The sequence below is a fragment of the Falco peregrinus genome, chromosome 11 (assembly GCF_023634155.1).
Source record: "Falco peregrinus isolate bFalPer1 chromosome 11, bFalPer1.pri, whole genome shotgun sequence".
In the NCBI taxonomy this organism is placed as follows: Eukaryota; Metazoa; Chordata; class Aves; order Falconiformes; family Falconidae; genus Falco; species Falco peregrinus.
The window spans coordinates 22810363-22825306 of NC_073731.1; the positions used below are offsets into that span (position 1 = coordinate 22810363).

At 41.2% G+C, this 14944-nt stretch overlaps 1 long non-coding RNA gene across 2 annotated transcripts in view; it reads right to left on the reverse strand.

Moving 5' to 3' along the window:
• Positions 1-3182: 3182 nt before the first annotated feature.
• The window catches only part of LOC114012555 (uncharacterized), a 67537-nt gene continuing 55775 nt past the window's right edge, over positions 3183-14944 (reverse strand). The window contains exons 4-7 of one of the 2 annotated variants that reach the window (XR_003555096.2): positions 12031-12113; positions 8988-9180; positions 6207-6399; positions 3183-6121 (exon numbers count right to left, since the gene is read on the reverse strand). This is a non-coding gene — a long non-coding RNA (uncharacterized LOC114012555). Of the gene's footprint in view, positions 6400-8987; positions 9181-12030; positions 12114-14944 lie in introns of both variants that reach the window. The other variant, XR_003555095.2, reaches the window with a different exon arrangement.

The following is a 14944-nucleotide window of genomic DNA, read 5'->3' on the forward strand; positions in this document are numbered from 1 at the left end:
CTACTGGGGGCTCAAGGAAGCCTGACTCCAGGGGGAGCGGCATGGCTAGAGGAGAAGGGAACACAAATCCTGTGGGCTAAGCCACAAGATTTTTACAGGTGCCTTGAGGTCTGTGGGATTTTCCTGCTGCTCTTAGGGTCTCAAGTGGCTCCCCTGCAAGCCAGCTGCTGGTGAGGACTTTCTTATCCAAAATCATTCTCTCAAAGAAATTCCATGGGTTTCTTGGCTCTTCTTAAGAGCTCCTGGTTCTTCCCTGTCCCCACAACCCTACTGGGTTGCAGAATCTCCTCTTTACTGACAAGAGTAACCCTACAGCTGGGAACCATTTGGGAATGACTTAGGTTCTAAATGACTACTGAAGACCCCACACTTGGCCTGCCCAAATGGGAGGCAAACATCGTAAAAAACAGAGGAAAGGCTTGCCAGAGCCTCAGTGGCGCACCGAGCTGGCACGGGCATGGCACACCTGCTTCTGCAGGCACTGAGATGCAGAAGAGCAATGTATTTAATGTCACATCCCAGCCCAAAAGACCCCATACCTGTTTGTAACCAGCTGATATGGGTGAACAAGTTTTTGTCACCACAGCAAGGATCCTTAACTCCTTTATTACCACGTGTCCACAGACACGACCAGAAAACCCTCCAGGGGGGGATGTACCTTAGCCCAAGCAGTAACATTGTCGCTGCAGTTTCTAAACCTATGTCCAAGTAGATACCAGGGCAGTGGTATTAATGGGGGTCCTGTACATACATTGCTTCAGAATTAGATATTCATGGTTCAGGTGGCAACATTAAAGCCCTGGTGAAGTGGCAGTTCATACTTTCTAACTTTGGCAGTGGTAAGTTGGTGCCCTTTGAATTTGGACGTCTTTTCTCGCTGGAGAAGCAACAGTGGCTGGCATGCATGCACACACAGAGAGCCTTTCTGGGGCCTCCAAAGGAGAGGCAGAGGCACCTGGACCTTCATGTGCCTAGTATTTGGCAACAGGTGAACATGCTCACACATCAGATGCTAAATATTCAGTGTTTCTCAGTTTTAACGAGTCGTTATGACTGAAGAAATCAAAGGTCTCATAAGGAAGAGCTGCACTGGAACATCAGATAAGTAAAACTTAGTGTGCTTTTTTTAAAAGATAAAATAAATAGAATTATCTTCATTATTTCAATAACCACAGAAATATTTACAATGTAATTAGATCTATTCTTTTTCTGTTCAAATATTATTTTTAAGGGCTTCTTGGCATCGAAGAGCCTCTGTCTTTGAAAATCCTGACCCAGTGTCAGGAAGAGAACAGACCTAAGTCTCTTAATCTAATGGCTGTTAGCGGGGGTGACTACTTTAGCAATGCTCGGCTGAAAAATGAACTTTGCAATAAATGACCTTCAGAGAAGAAGACTATTCATGTTAATTAGTAGCTCTTTTCAAACAGGATTTATATATGCATTAGGCTATGTCATTTCAAACAATGCCATCATTGTAGTAAACATCAAGACAAGACTCAAGTACAGTTATGAAAATTTTAGAAAACTCTAGTTCGTTTTTCCCCCTAAGATTATGAGTTACGATTACTGATGTGTTGCACAATAGGATCTCTCCTAATGGCTTTTAGCTTTTGCCACTGCCAACTTTCATATTTTAAATCCATACAATTATGGACAATTTATAAGCATTATGAGGCTCTCTATCCTCCTCACCCCGTTTTTTGCACTGGTTCTTACTGATTCAAAGCAGCTTTGAACCTGGCAAATCAAATGCATTTTGCTTAAAACATAACATTTATTCTTACAGACCCCACTTTATTCTTATTACTACTTATTTCTTATTATACGTATTTAATTTAAGAATCCATATTCTCCATTTAAAGATAAGAATATTTTGAAGTACTAGAAAGTGATTATTTTGGTTAGTTCCCCTTGATTAACCACTCAAATGTGGATGTGTTCTTTCTGAAGTACATACATAGTAATAACTGAAAATGGCAAAAGGAGGCTACCAAAAGGAAAAAAATGAACAAAATAAATTGATGTAAAAATAACAGACATGATTTTTACACAGTTTATGTCAAAATGCATCTTAAAAGATAGTTACAGCATATCAAAAATTTGCTCTCTAGGGAGAGATAAACTTACTATACAAATCTGATTCAGAAATATTATTAGAAGATAGAGCAGGCAGAAGGGAATGGGCAAGCAAATTGCATCATTCTGACTCTACATGAATTTTGAGCTATATTTATTAACCATTTTTTAAAAAATACATCTAAGGAGTATCTTTGTTGCTGCTGACCATTCAAACGCAAACACAAAGTTGATTTTAAAAGCTAACCTGTCAGGCATTATACACAGGTGCTTCACTACCCAAAAACCATATAATAACCTAAATAATTAGAGAATTAATAATAAATGTTCTAGCATTCTATTTAATGAAGAAAGTAATTTAAGTCATAAAAATCTGTTTAATGAAGAAAGTGTTGCAAAACAATTAGCTAACAAAGGAGAAATTAATAAATAAGACCAGTGTATATTTTGTTTGGGAGCCTTGCAAGGTTCAGAAAAGGCAAACAATTCAGTCGAGCAAACAAACTGCAAGACTGGGCTCATCTTAAATATCTGGCACATGACAGTCTTCATTATTCATGACCTGGAAGGTCTGCCATACACCATATCTGCTCTCTGGCCTGAACTGGACACCTAAGGGACTTTCAGAGATGGGGTGACAGGCAAATCTGTCTCTCCAGCAGTCGCCATGGGCTTGGGCAAGCAGGTCCCTGCTCAGCAGTCTGACTTTTGCGAGTCATCTTCACCAGGAGTCAAATGTCCTTCACACATTGTGCAGGGAGCCTAGTTGCCTACTTTCATATCCCAAACTCCTGCCTGCCGAAAAGCTTTGTGAGCACTCCTCCCCATGCGTACAGCCCCTTCTGGCCACTGCCAACTCCTTTCCCCTCTCAGATTTTGATTGTGTAACACTCAGCACGGACTGCAATGGTTCAGATATAGATGCTGTTTTATTTGTGTGGGGCATGCAGATTTTTTGGTTTTAATCTTTTGCCGTTTCAAAAAGAGACAGAAAGTAAAACCTGAGGCACCCTTGACTTGATCTTCCCTGCTTGGTTTTTGCGTGTGTGTACAGCATGATTGTATCTGTTCTTTAAAGAAATGAATAAGAAGAATGGACCAGATGTGGGATTCATTTTATTCATATTCAATCTGTGCAGAATTCAAAGAAATGGCTCCTTTATTTGCTCTCTTCTGGGAAAACATCTTGAGTTCATTTTGTTCTGCTCATAGACTTGTAGAAATAGATCTGGAAAGGTACTTCAAGAGCTCATCTTGTCCATCTTACTGCCTCAAGGCTGACTCACACCCAGTGCTCTCCAACAGCATGATAAATTCAAGTATAACAATAACCTTTTTTTCTTTACAAAAGCGCTGCAATAGAACATAAAAGGTTAAGAATAAGCCAGCAACATGTCATGACTCTGCCAGAGGATTTAACACTGTTCTCCAGACATCCATGGTTGCCGTCTGCTAAAGGACGTTGGCCCTGTAGCTGCTGCTATGCACTCAGAGCACTCCCAGCTCCAAGTTGGGAGGGCAGCTACCCTGGCTTCTGCAGGTTTACCCTGGCTTCAAACAAGGCAGCTCAGGTACCATGACCACCCCACTGCATCTGCTCGCCGGCTGCTCTACGGGCACTCCAGGTTCCTCCAAGACCTGCAGTACTGCACGGGGGCTAAGAAGGTGCAATAGTTTCATGTGCTCCTGAAGGCATGTATTGGAAGTTGCTCAGGACAAGACATTTTCAACAGGCTGTTTTCCAGAGCAGAAATTCAGGCTTATAGAAGCTATTCCAAGTCAGCTCCCAGGAAAAGAGGTACAAGTCATTGGTGGCCATCTGGCTCCACAGGTATAAAGGCCACTTAGGTACGACATAATGTTTTACAAGGAGAGCAGGCACACCAGAGAAGGTAAAATTGTTTCTGGTTCTAAATCAAATGAGCATATCATAGGCAGGACACCTAACTATGATGCTGCAGGGTCTGTACTTGGTCATGGAGTCCCACTTTATACCTATACATCAATATTATTTACCAGCTCAGAGAACACATGGAGGATTAACTCGCCCAGAAAGCTCAACCAAATCTTTCACAACCATTTCACAGATGTTGTTTTTGATCTTGCTTCTTCCATCCCATCTCCTTCCCCTCCTCCTGCTCCCTTCTTCCGCACCCTCTTGCCACCCAATGCCTGTCTCCACACATACTCTGCCTGACCTACAGCTTGGTGTCCACACCATGGGCTTGCAATACTCCTTGTCTTGGGATGGAGAGGTATGAGGTGAGGAGAGACACTTGAACCGTGCGCTAGCTGCTATATCAACATCTGCCAGTCCCAACCCACCAAGACCCACAGGACAATTCTGCAGTGCTGCTGAGTTTTTGCTGCTTCTTGCCTTGACCCAGGGGGAGGTGTGGGGACCACATGTCCCAGGAGCAGAGGCACCATCTTGGCTTGGGAACACGGTGGTGAGGGTCTGTCTGTGGCTGGGAGGAAAGGGAGGAAAATGTGCAGATGGCTTAATCCCTCTCACAGCACTGCCTCTCCCACCCCCAGCCTGCAGGTTTGCAGCGCTGCCGGTTACAGGGAAAGCACTGCAAGGGGCTGCTGCCCAGCCTTGCCTTCCCTTCCCCCAGCTAGCCCTTCAGTGCTGGACTAGCTTACCCCGACCTTACCTTACCCTAAAGGGTAAGGACAAACCTTACCCTCTACCACCATTCTCTTCAGGGATGTTTACACTATGTCTATGCCCCAAATAAAACAGCACCTCATTTCAGGCTCAGGCACTGGCAAACAATCCTCGGCAGCTTTCAGCTGTTAGTACCCTTCCTGGCATGGCTGTGCTCTGGGCCAGCTAGCGTAGGTCCCAAAATAACCTGCTGGGCAGCAGCCAGGCAAGGAACGAGGAAGAAATGCTGACTCTGTAATAAAGAATGTGGGACTTGCATTCAGCCTAATCCAGTACTGGCACATCCCAGAGCAAAGCAGCCTGGAAATAGCAAGGGAAGCAGGGAGAAGGGCAAGAGGCACCTAGAGCCCCAAGGTGCAAGGAGGAAGGGCTGGAGCCACGCTGGGAGTGCTGACAGCCTTGACTGCATGAAGGAGGTTGGTTCCACACAGTAATTAGAGCTGAAAAAGAGAGAACAAGAGAAGTATAGATGATGGCAAAAGGAAGATGGTGGTGGAACAACACAATATTAAGACTCAGGCTCCCTGTGGTGATGCATCAGACCTGCTTGCTCTCAACCGTAGCTTTGCTTTTCTGTAGTAGGGGTTAGATTAGTTTAGCGCCTGTAATAATTTCTACAGTAAACCCACACACTGGGTGACTGGTGTTTTGCCTTTTTTGCAATTTGAAGTCTCAGACTGAGCTTCAGTAGTTGCTTACCATCATTTTGGATGTTCCCTCTGTCATCCCTGTACGAGGCAGTTGGCAAGAGACCCAAAAGCCATCCCTCGATCTGCTGGCTGGCTGGGAAGTAGTGATGTCTCACAGATAGGACATGCTGATAGCTTGCCTTCAGGCGTTGCTCAGGCAGAAAGCAAGGAAGGAGCTTTACTCCCAGGCACTGTTCCCAGTAGGCAGGTTGGATTCAACCACCCTGTTTGTAGAAAATCTAGGTGTGGACCCAAGTCATGATACTTCACTACAGTACGAGAGGATGGCCTCCCTGTCTAGCTTATTTCCAAGTTAGACACAGTCTTACATGCCAGATAAGGACCTATGTTTGTAGATCTGACAACTGCAGACTGAATTTCAATGGGACTTTTCCCTCTTCAGAGAGAACCAAAGACAGGCAGGAGTGATGTCCTTTGGAGAGGGTGAGGATGGGGGAGGCTAGAGCTGACAGCCAGAGTCTGGGTATTTATCCAACAGGTAGAAGGCTCATATACATTTTATCCAGCCTTTCAGATTTGAATCTAGGTGTTTATCAACTCAAGAGAATGTCCTACCACAGCTGGAAATCATTGACCGTGTGTTCTGCCATTGACTTCTTACAGCCAGGATTTTGTTCACGAAGAAATACTTTGGTCTGTGAGCGGTAGCATCAGATACCCTCTGAAACCAGAAACAGGCAGGTAGTGCTTGATGGGATAACAAGGTGGTACCAAAGTAACTCCTGCTTGTCCCTCTCTCAGCATACCTGCAGGGTGGAGACTTGCTCCAATTGTCTCTTTGCAAGTGATGAGATTATTGTGCATCATTGGGCCAGACCTAGATCTTGGGAAATCAGACAGAGAGCATCTTCAATTGGAGCCTTCCTCTTTTTACTCCAGGAAAACTAAACCAGCGCACATCTTCTCACGCTTCACTTCTCATGTTGGGTACACTGTCCACTGTAAGTAAAGGTGGCGTATTTGTTGTGATTATTTTTCTTTGCAGTATTTCAAAGTCTACTCATCCTGCCCAGTGCCTAGTAGACTACAATTTTTGATGCTCCAAATCCATTTTATAGTTACTGTTTTTAAACAAAACACATTTACCTTCTATTTCTAGAAGGCAGCAAGTTCATAAAAATATCTTTTAAGAACCTCTGGCACCATTTAGAAAACTGATTGCATTTATGATGAACTGAAGCATCACATTAGGTATGAAACAAAGTAAAAGCAGATGGTCCATACTCAGAGCGCAGACTTTGCCTTTCAGTAACATGAGTAAGGATACAAGAATTTCTCAACTAGATTTCTCCGCTTCGTAGAAGATCTGAGTGAGCTATTTGCTATTAAAATGCCTCTTCAGAAGAAATAATGTTTTCTAGTATTTATAAAATACATTTAGCTTCTGCAGTTGACATGAAACAAAACTATCTTACCAACTGCTGGCTGTTTAGCATGTAAATTAGCTGGTTTACTAGAATTGAATTTATATGCGAAACTTTATACAAAATCCTCTTGTTTCTCTAACCCACTAATAAGATCAGGAGAACAACACAAAACATAGATTAAGTCTGTCTTTCAGATATAGACTCAATCTTGTTGGCATAGGGTACAATAATATTCCTTATAACAGAGTGAAAAGTCATGTGAAAAACGGAGAGCACTTTTTATGGAGCTTACCAGGGCTCTTCGTGTGTTCTCAGGCTATAATTTACCTTCAAACTTTTAAGCAATTATGTGTAAATTTGTGTTTTTATTGCACCAATAATTTACATATTAAGGTGAGCCCTTGCCTAACATGAGTTCCTGTGGAAGCTATATATCATTTCTATTACAAGCCTGCTTGCGCACCGTACTTTGCTCATCCTCAGTAATATATGTATTTGTGAACTAAGAATTTCTTTAATGTTTTTATATTCAGTAAAAGAATGCACAGGGGTCAAAGCAGGATTGATTTGAAGGAGTTAGATTTTAAAATCCCTTTAAAAATCAGGACAAAGGATACCACACTATTAAAATAAAATGCTTAAAAATGAAAAGTATTATGCATGCCACACAGTAGAAGATCAGATTTTTATTAATGCAAGTTTTAAATGCTGATTAATCCTCTTGAGAATCAGTTTCCCAAAGCTTTGGCTTGCATTCAAGTCTTTTTCAAAGGGGCACATCACTTCCATTATTCTGAATATTAATTGAACAACATTATAACTAAGGATACAAAGCAAGATTTAAAACATGATTACAGCTGTCATTGCTTACATCTAAATAAGTCGTTGGAAATTGAAGCTCAGGAAAAAAAAAAATAATAAAAAAAACCTGCCGTAAACCTCTCTTGTCAGGATGGTGAAGCTGCTGCCTCCCGTGGGCCCCCCCTTCTCCCGGCCAGGATGGATCGTCTGTGTGTCGCGCGCTGACGGCTCGGCTGGCGGCTTGCGCTTAATGTATTCGCACAAACTCCCCCCCCCACCTTGCAAACTGTGGATGTGTTTTGTCTTGCAAAATAATAAACGTCCCAGAAAAACAGTCATTTTTAGATGTTAACGGGAAGAGGGATGATAATTGTTCAAAAGACTGAGCTGCCCGTATGCTTGCTTACTTCTGGAAAGGGTTTCTTTTATTTGTTTGGCATAAACCATTTTCTGATCCAGCTTCAGCGCATGCATGCCTCTATATAAACACTCATGTGCTTAATGCTAAGCATGTGCTTAAATGCATTCCTGAACTGGGCCAAAAGGAACCTCCTTTGAAATTTTTGTCCATAGCTGCTGTTCTTGGAATGATGCCTTTTTTGGTGAAAACCGATGTGGGGTTACAGTAACCATCTAATTCTGATTAGACAAATGGCATTATGGAAGAAGTATTAAAAATTTATAGTCCTATTTACTAAGTTTATTTGTTGGCCGTAAAAAGCTAAATCTTACATAATATAAAAAGCATCCAGTCCTAATGATGAAAAAGATATAAAAAGATAATGGTGCAATCATAACATGTCTCTGAGAGTTTGTACATCTCAGTTGCAGTTTGGCACATCGCATAATTGTGTTGTGCCAAACTGGCACCAAACCACAATATGTTAGTGAAAAGGGCCCGCAGTTTAAGAGGAAAATCTAGAAGTGTTAACTATACACTGTCTAATTATACAACCTTACTGTCCCAGAATGTGATTTCTGAAACCATTTCTGACATATGGGAAGAGGGTAGAACAGCTGGTCATTAAGGTTTTCTCAAGACTATTTAGTAACACACTTGAATGTAATTAAAGTGCTACATTAAATACTGCACTTGTGTACAATGTATTTTTAATCTTTATAGCATGCTGTAAAAGTAAATAAATGCAAAGCATTAACATTTCTCCCCTTCATCTCCTAAACTGTTAAGTTATAACGACAGTCCCTATCTATGTTGTGTACATTACCTGTAGAATTCTCTGGTGCTTTGTGAGCATCCTGCACAGCAGGTAGGAAGCAAACCCAAGCTGAATTGTGCAAGAGGGATATAAGTTTACTTGATTTACTTTCATTTGCCCAAGTTAAGCCACGATGACTTACCTGGGTGTATTTCAACAGAAAATGTTGCAACAATCCTGGTTTATTTGAAGGTTTCCTTTGTAACCAGTCAAGGTGATGTAAAGCAACTTTGACCCATGCTGGATCTAACGCAAGAAGCAAAACTCTGTACACAAAATGCGCAAACATCTTTGTAGCAAACTTTGCTCTCAGGTGTGCCAGTGGGACTTCTGCCCTGAAATACAGAGTCAGACCTCATTTTCCATACAGATGCAGATTACAGATGGGTTAAATTATAGAGTTGCATTTATACCCCATAATCCTCAATGCGATAGAAGTACCTAGAGCATCAAGACAGTTAAACACTATGTAGGATCAGGGCCCAGTTATTTATGCTTTCCCTTCTTTCATTGTCTGTGACTGTCCACGACCTCTATTACCATTTCTACAGACAATAATCAGGGGATCTATATGAACCTAAGGCTGCTGTAAAGGAACTTGAACCAGCTAAAAGCTGTGGAACAACTTGTGTTCTGAAAAACTGCCTTGAGATTGGCGCCACCACTCCATTAATGATAGCCTGGGGATTCTGTGGTCCCAAAACTGTGGAGATGCTTTAGCATTGTGAAAAACATGTATTTTTGATACACTCTTTTGGTTTGATGCACAAAAGGATAAGAAAAAGAATATGTTTTCAAGTACTTATTTTGGCACAAAGTGTTTCTCAGTGTTAGGCTTGTGCTTTCTGATACTGGTGTTTTGCTTTACATTCTTTAAGAACACTTTAGCTTTGAAAAGAGAGGCCAGAAATTTATTGCAAAGTTGAAACTGTCCTTGACTTCTCCTAAATTCCAACAAATACATGTTTTAATTGGCTAGTCACTGAATATGATCAAGAACAGTTGTCAGTTCCTTCAGTTCCTTGGAACAATTTTTTTTGTGTGTGTCAATTCAGCATTTTCTAAAAAATACTTTGTCCTGCACTATGGTGGTTTCCTTTGAGCATGAAGTATAGCTTTACACAGCATTTTCCAACATCAAATCAAAACGAAGGACAGAGAAGAAGCTTATAAGAAGACAGGTTTAACAAAGCACTCAGACTTGTAGCTTCTGAGGCAATAAACTGGCAGTCATCAGGAACACTACAATGAAAGCCATGGAAGTGAAAACATGTGTGTACTGTGCTCACAAGAGCTGTCTGGTGACAGTGATGAGTTCTTCCTGCACGTGTGGTGAAATCAAGCTTTATGTTACTTTTCAAAGGTAAGCATAAGTTTTTATTTTCTCTGAAATATAACGTTGGGGGTTGATTTTTGAATGGTCACTATTTGCAAATGAGCAAAGGAGTATGACATGTTGTTTTACGTTTTGCTGGGCATTTTCTAAAGCAGTCAGAATCCTTCTGTTCAAATAAATGACACTTTTCCTCTGCTAACGGTGCATTTGCAGCAATTTTTTTGAAAAAGGAGCAGTGGCACGAGTAGCCAATCATCCAGTCTTCCTGACTCTGTTCACGGATGGATTTTGCATCACGTTACACCCTACAGCTGGTATGTGCTATCAAAGTCAAGAAATGCCAACCAATGTAGAGAAAACCATGAAGGCAGGAGACACAACTCTCCTATGGCAAGTTAATTCATTTTCACAAGAGATGAGAATAACTATAGATCTCACCACATTCAGCGTTAATTGCAAAACTCATCTCTCTGACTTAACTTTGCCTCATTAATTTCTTCACACAGAGTTGCCAGGTACAACCACATCTAAGCACAAACAAAAACATGCTAATCAAGCTACTTTTCCTACAGGCTAAAAAAAGAAGGAAAAATGAAAGATACTGGCATATTTAGGTATTCGCAAGCTAGTCAGAGATCGTGCTGGTAGAGACTCTGCAAATATTGTGAGAAGCAAATATAACTTCTTCATAAAAACTTCTGCAAAACATACTGTCACTTCACTTTTTCAGAAGAGCAAATTACTTCAGGTTTATCCCAAAACCATTCGCTTTTAGTTTTCTACACCTAGAGACCAATATTAAGAAATAAGGTAGACATCATAACTTTCAAACCGTACCAGACAGCCTTAGATCCTTTCCAAAAGCACCCAAAGACGTGCAGCTGCTATTGACCTGGGCAGGGCGCGGATATTGCCAGAAAGGGTTTATTTCCCTTCTTCTCAAATAATTTTCATCTCAAAGAGGGATGTGGTGCATGCAGTGATTATGTAAGGAAGCTGTGGGGAAAAAATTTGTTCCTCGATAATTGTGTGCTACTGAGTGCAAAGGGAACTGAATGTCTCTGCAAGAGGAGAACATTTCCTGGGTGATACACTTGACTCTGTTCCCTTCTGAACCACAGGAACACGTTGTGTGGAGTCACACGAGAAGATGCAAATCGATTGTGAGCACAGTGTACACAACTTGCTCATTTAAGCAACAACAATATCCTTTTCCCCTTTTCTCCTTGTTTTCCCAACAGGACTGTTGATTTAACCCCGTATAGTCATATCATGAGCATTGAAACGTCCAAACATATCCATAATAATTACAGAGCAGTTTGTGTGCATCACAGAGGTCTCTTCACTAATTTGTCTGAAAAATGTCTGCATCTGCTGTGCGCAGACTTGAGCACTCGGCAGTCAGACCGCCATCTCGATTCCACTCAGCTGAACCCGAAATTAGATCTTAGAAAATAACCGTCTCTAGGACAATCAACCTCAGCCCAGGCATTTCTAGTGAATGGGCATTAATTGTCTTGCACAAAACATGAGCAACCCACCAGTATAGCGTTTAATTGTCAGAGCCTGACCAGAAGAGCTGTATGTAAAGCAAAGACGGGGGACCAGGGACGGGGCCCGGGCTCCCGCTCACCACCCTGCTGGCCTAGCCTGCCTTTCTCCTCTTGTGCCCTGGGCTGGCAGTGCCATCAGCCACTTCGCAAAGGTCATCTTTTTGGGGCTTTTTAGCCCTAAAGTTAGCCACAGCAGTGATTATTATTAGATTCTTGCAGTAGGTTTTGTTGGCTCATTTCTTGAGCTGAACCATTTGTTGAATGACACACACCAACCTGAATAATCCTTCACTCACCTGAATTACCTTGCATATTTTTCTTTTGTCTTAGAGAAGGAACTCCACATCAAATACTTTATCTTCTGCTGCTGTGTATTCTCCTGTCACCAAAGAAACAAGAGGTTTTGTTTCTTTGATTTAATTTATCACACTCCATTTCCCTTTCTAGTCACATTTTCTAATTATTTCAGCCTACTGACTCAGATATTAAATTGAGTCAAGACACATAATCTATTGAGTTAAATAATATCCACTCAAGAAGTCTGCAGTTTCCAGGTGAGACGTTCTGCTCTTAGAAAATATGCAACACTCCTACTACCCTGAGTTGCAGCCAGGTACATGCAGCTCAGTCTCTATGAATCTCCTCCCCAGGATTTACTTGAGCAACAGTCTAGCGCAGCCTGACTTTGGCTGTCCACCGTGCTGCAGTAAGTGTGGTTAAATAAATTGAATACCCAGAATTTCCCTATAGCTCTCTACATTTACCGCTCAAGGGTAGAAAGAAATATATACCTGAGACTGTGGAGACTAAACCACAAAGCTGAACTTCAGTCAGATGAAAAATATCTTTGACACCAATGGACACATACGAAAACCAGGCAGCTAGATGGGGGAGGATTTTTGTGTTTCAGTGGTGAGACTTATTTTTCATTAGTTTTTCTAAATTTGTTTCCGCAGTAGTGCAAGTTTGAAGGAAGAACCATTAAAACATTGCAAAGCAGGTAAAAGAAATTTTCATGAGGTTTAAAAGGAAAGGAAGCCTTCGGCAATTTTCACCTCTAATGATGAGACCACTGCAGGACACAACTCGGGCAGAGGACACTAAGACCTTCGGCCCTGACCCTGCTAGCACTGCCTGCCACTGTCGGAGGGGCTCGATAGCTGCTTAAAGCCCCATTCACAAAACTCAAAATGCTCAAAGAAACAATCCCATAAATCATTTTCTCTCCCTTCAGAAACCTGAAAGATTTAAAAATTGATATCTCTTTAACTTCAATTACCAGTAATTTTTGAGGAAGATTTCTTTTTTTAACAAAAGAAAGAACTTTTGTGGGAAATGGGGCTTTTTAACCAAGAATTTTCTGAATTTCTTTAAAAAAAGCTTTTGAGAAATTAAAGTTAATTTCTCTTTCCTTCAGTTAAATGTAGCTTCCTGACCACTCCCAACTCCTACTGTAGGAAAATAATGCAAACTTTGTGCAGGTGACAGTGCACAGCCAGCACATGTGTCTACATAAGACCATACATGGTCAGTTTTGTAAAGTGCCGCCTGGTACTATTTACAACCGATCAGTCATGAGATAAGATAACATGCTTGCACTGGACAAAGTCTTGAGGTTACATGTTGCTGCTGTGCTTTCCACAGTTTGTCATTAACCAGCTATTGCAAGATGTTTTTTAAGTACCTTCATCCTGTCTCTAGCTCAGCACTGTCTCTCTCTCCCTTAATAACCAGGCTAAATCAGCAGGAATAATTAGGGAATCAGACACTACTTAGTGTCAGTACAGGCAACCAAATAACTTCTAATATCTCTTCCTATTCCATAGGGTCACCCCCGCTGTTGTGAAACTCAGTCTTTTCCTTACAGGATGACACAATATGCCAAGTCATAGTGATAAGATTTTTTAGGTGGTGTGATCCTTATATTTTGTAATTGGTGTCAGGCAGCACTACGTACAAAATGTATTTTCTCTCTCCTCTTTCTAGCAAATTGTCAGTCCTTCAGCACATACTGGCTCATTTTCTCCTAAAAACCCAAGGGAATGAAACACCCATGCCAGTTCTATATGATGTGAGTAGCTAGCCCACTAAGGATTTCTTGAAAAGGCAAGCACTAGGACTGTTTTCTGAATACTTCCTTAGCTAAAATTACCACAATTCATACTTGGGAACTCCCTAGAGAAAGACGTATTGTCGTGCTTGGATAGCAAAATACAGATATCGCACTTCACAGGAAATTAAAAAAAGGAGTATTCAAAGTTCATGTCCGCTAAATAATTTAAAACGCTGGTTTTGCATCAAAGGGCTTCCTAGAAAGATGCAATTATCTGCAAAGAAGAACCCTGTGATGTGTGTGTATCCACAGAGTTAGATTCTCACTCAAAGTCTTAGGTTCTCATAACAACACGCGCACTAGACTTGAAGAACACATCTCTTAATATACTCTATTACCTCATTGTCATTTACTTGTTGGTAATGAATGCGTGTGTTAACAGAACAGCATGCTGATGCATTTTTTCTGCCATTGTATGTAACATATTTTCTAATTCTTCTGCTCTATTCAGCATTTGACCCTAACGATAGGGGATTATGGTATTAACTCTCTACACAGCACACATTCTTTACAGACTTTCACTAAATACTGTAAGCCTGCTGCAGAGCGGAATAAAAGTGAAAGCATACCGTCTGGTCTTAAGCTGTGCACACAGAGGGTCGTGATCCAATTGGAAGGGAAGCAGAATTTTAAAAAGAAAGAGGTTTGACAAAATTTTAATCCTTGTCATTTTCATTTCTCTTACCCTGTGGATTTGGGTGATTTTATTTACACTGTCAGCTTGAGCCTAGGGATTGAAAATCAGGCTTTTATGGAGATTATTAAAAGTACATACAGTACACTAAAGGCTGGACCACTGCTATATGCTACTAAAAATATGAATGTGGATGCTCAACATTACACATTTAAGGAAGTAAGTGCCATCCTCCCTGTAAGGCTGGACTTAGCAGTTAGGCTCATTGTGATTAGGCTGAAATGCATGTTTTAACAAGGGTATTTATGAGTAGTTTCAGAGTTCTGAAGGTGCACTGAAGAATCGAGTTGTAACTTCAGGTGCCTTCTAAAGGGACAAGGCAGCAACATTTTAGGAGCAGCTGTGAAAGCTGTTCGTATTGAAGGTGTACCTGAACATTGAAGAAGCTGCCCCTGAAAGAGCA